General features: G+C 44.6%; 1 protein-coding gene across 1 annotated transcript in view; it reads right to left on the minus strand.

The window, feature by feature from the left end:
• SNTG2 (syntrophin gamma 2) overlaps positions 1–4,016 on the minus strand; it is a 171,833-nt gene that overhangs the window by 166,814 nt on the left and 1,003 nt on the right. The gene's annotated exons all lie outside the window — the stretch shown is intronic.

The following is a 4,016-nucleotide window of genomic DNA, read 5'->3' on the forward strand; positions in this document are numbered from 1 at the left end:
AAGGAGAAGAGAAAGCAGCCAGTTTATCTTAATAGCAGTCATGTTTTCTTATGATTTAAACAAAAATCCAGAAATCTAAATATTTGGTATTCCCTGGGGAGAAAAAGCTTCTAAAGTCAATGCTTTCAATATATCATCTCTGTTTATTTTCAGTTTCTTACAGAATATGAAATATACATGAAGAAATACGCCTGCATACATAACATACTGTACTTCAAAACCATTTTTAGTGAATGTTATTTGGAGTTTAGATAACAACTATGTCTACAAAATTAACACCTATATATAACTAAAATGTTATTTTTTTGTAGACTTGTTTTCAATCAATAAGTATTATCTCTTCAGTAATTAATGCAAGTTAAAAATGAAAATGATAATGCATACCACCAGATTTTAGGGCTACATATGAAATTTGAAGTTATGTCTAGAGAAAAAAAAAGCCTGTGATTTTATTAACATACACAAAATTATACCTATTTGAAACTTTCCTCAAACTCTGAAATAACAACATTATAGCAGCATTTTTTATTTGCTTCACTGTGACATGGCTACCAGAAACGGAAAAGAAATGATAAAAAAAGCTAAAACACAATGATTTAGCATGGTTAAAATTTTGAGTCACAGCTCAATCATCAAATTATGACACCTCCATACAGGTATCTAATAAATTACATGTATTTTAGTGACATAATCAGCTTTGGGAATATAGTCAATGGAATTGTAACAGTGATATATGATGTCAGAGGGGTAGTAGATTGGGGGAGGGAGTTATCATTATGTGAGGGGTGTAATTGTCTATTACTTTGTTTTGGACACCTGAAAACTAAAAAAAAAAATCAGTTTTCAACTTTAGCGTGTTTCTTTTAACAAGTTAAAGAATGGTACATTGTATTTATCTGTTAAAGGGCATATCTTAAATTGTGTTTACTATTTCACCAAAGACTAACTGTAACCAAAACTTAGCTCTAACAACAGAAAATTCTGAGGTTGGTGCCTGTCAAGACAAAGTCGGCTTCAAGCTTCATGTGTCCCCCTCAAGCCCTGCTGACCATAGTCCCCGTGTCTGTGTGTCCCTCAGGGTCTGTCCCCTCACTGCATTAGAAACAAGACCACAAAGACATCACCGGAGTCTTCAGACACAATGGGCCTCCTCCTGTACAACAAACGGAAAGGAAATCTATCACAGCTCAAAGGACGCTGCAGGACGCTCGGTCCCGAGGAAGATTCTTTCTCTAACGTGGTTCCACCTTGCTGTAAGGCTAGCTCTCTTCTGCTTCTCCGTTTTCTGCCCAGAGTAGAAACACCCAGGCATCCTGGACACAAGACCTTTTGCTCCGCTTTCCAGCTTGAAGCTCTTAGGACCAGACAGTGGGGTGAGGACACCAGCAAAATCCCAGCCCTTTCAACCACACAGTTCACCTCAGCGCCAGTCATGTTGGAAGCGAATGGACGCAGTCTAACAGGACATTTTTCTGTTAGTCAGAGTGTCTGGTTTGCTTTAAAACTAAAAAGATGATGAGAGAATAGGGGACAGGGAGGCCTTATTCCACCATAAATATGAGATTAGGCATATTTAAATGAAGAAAAAACATGCATGTGGCTGAATGACTTAACAGCATCAGAGCCAGCAAGGTCTGCCTGGTGGTCACAGATGTGGCTCACAGATGCATGTCCCCAGGACCAGATGTGATTGTCACAGAGCCAGCTGTCAACACACAACAGCAGTGATTTTGATACCAGTAGTTTCTCTATAAAAATAGATTTTCCTAGGTGATCTTTTTCCCCTCAGCACAGTGTGTTTTCTTTCTTAAGAATGGCAATTTGAAAGACAATCATGCGTGTGCAATTCCATGTTCTCCATAAATGAAGTTATTCCTGCCATACTGACATTTAATAACCTGAAACAGTACTCTCTGTGAAGTGCAATATAATATCGCCTAAGGTCTGTCAAAAATAATTGAACTGAGGTTCCGGGCAAGATAGCAGAGCAGGTAAATGTTGTGCTTGTCTCCTCCCGTGAACACATTAAAATTACAACTGAACTATAGAACAATCAACCTGGAGAACCATCTGAAGTCTAGCTGAACAGAAGTTTTATAACTAAGGCATAAAGAAGCAGCCATGTCGGGACTGGTAGAAGGGGCGGAGCTGTGGAATGGCCCCACACCTGCATGTGACGGTTGAGAATCAGGAGGGAGATCTCGGCCATGGGAGTTCTCCCCTGAGGAGTGAGGGACCCCTATTCCTACACCAGGACCCCAACCTGGAGTACTGATGCCGGGAAGAGGAGCCCCCACAACAGGTGGCTGTGAAAACCAGTGGGGATTCCAACCATCCAGATGAGACAGAAGGTGGCTGGAAACCCAGCTGTCCTTTCAAAGGGCCTGAACCCAATCTGTCTCATTTGCAGGCACTCACCTTGAGCTCCAGCAGAGAGACAGTGGCTCAGAGGGCACCAGGGATATACAGGGAGAAACTGAGTTGTGTGGCCTCAAGGTGAGGGCTGGAGGGACAGCCGCCACTGTTCCTGTGTTAAGCCCTCCGCTGCAGCCATCAAACAGGCACCATCTTTCCTGTGCAGAACCTTCCTCTCATGCCTATGGCCACTCCTGAATCGTCAATGGCCTGGTGAGCTCCACGACCCCACCTGGTGACTCCTGAGGCCCCACCCAACCCAACTTGCAAAACACCAGAGGCACGTTTGGTATTGGGCAGCCAGGCCCACCTCGTGCACTGCAGGAGGCGTTCTCAGCAGCAAGCAGCTGGCCTCGACTTGCCCTCAGCTGGAGGCACTTTCAGCCTGAACAGCCAGCACTGGCCCACGCTGCAGTCTTTCTTGGACAACTCTCAGGGACCCCAGGCAGATGATGGCTGGTCTCAGTGTGTTCTGTGCCTTGTGCTAAGTGGCACCAGACTCAGCATTGGCACCCAATCTGAACCTGCATTAACCTGGTGAACACAATTCACCCCACCCTGGTGACTCTCTGAGACTTCGCCTCACCCAACTTGTATACTGCAGGATGCTCTATCAGCAGCTGAGCCTTATGGACAGCCAACAGGTGGCAGCAGGCCGTGCGGTGGCTGACCAGCCATGGATCACTTTGTAGCTCCAACCAGGTAGTCCCTGGTCAGTCACAGGCAGCAGCCACTCTGGGCCTGCACCAGAACCCTTCCCAAAAGGCCCCAGAACTGACACACCTGGAGGCTGGCTTCAGCCCACAACAGAGCACCACCTAATAGCCCCACAAGTGACACACCCAAAGGATGGGCTCAACAGGCACCAGAGCCCACTGGGGCAAATCCCACTCAGAGAGGTAAGCACCCCCACACATGCAGACACATGCAGGCCAATCTTCACACCCAGGCAGCCTGAGGGTCAATCACACCCACTGATGTGTCAATAGCAATCAAGGCTCAACTATAACAGGAGAGCACACACAAGGGACACTCTTGGAGCACCTGGCACAGGTAACCAGGGAGACTTTGCCAGGGCCCCACAGGGCACCTACTACATAAGGCCACCTGGAAAGACTGGGAGACATGGCAGATGTAACTAATACATAGAAACAAACATGGGAGACAGCCAAAATGAAGAAACAAAGAAACACGCTCCAAATGAAAGTACAGGAGAAAACTCCAGAAAAAAAATTAAATGAACTAAAGCAAATTATTCGATACAGAGTTTAAAATACTGGTTATGAGGATGCTCAAGGAACTTACTGGTTTCAACAAAGAGATAGCAAGGATAGAAAAGGACATAGGAACCATAAAAAAGAACCAGTCAGAAGAGTACAATAATTGAAATGAAGAATGCACTAGAAGGAATTGCTAGCAGACTAGATGAAGCAGAAGATCAAATTAACCATTTGGAAACAAGGTAGCAGAAAACACCCAATCATAACAGCAAAAAGGATAAAGAATAAAAACAAAGGGGAGGAGGTAGTTTAACAGACCTCGGGGACAACATCAAGAGTAAAAACATTCACATCATTGGACCAGAAGGAGAAGAGAAAGCA

The sequence above is a fragment of the Hipposideros armiger genome, unplaced genomic scaffold (assembly GCF_001890085.2).
Source record: "Hipposideros armiger isolate ML-2016 unplaced genomic scaffold, ASM189008v1 scaffold_100, whole genome shotgun sequence".
In the NCBI taxonomy this organism is placed as follows: Eukaryota; Metazoa; Chordata; class Mammalia; order Chiroptera; family Hipposideridae; genus Hipposideros; species Hipposideros armiger.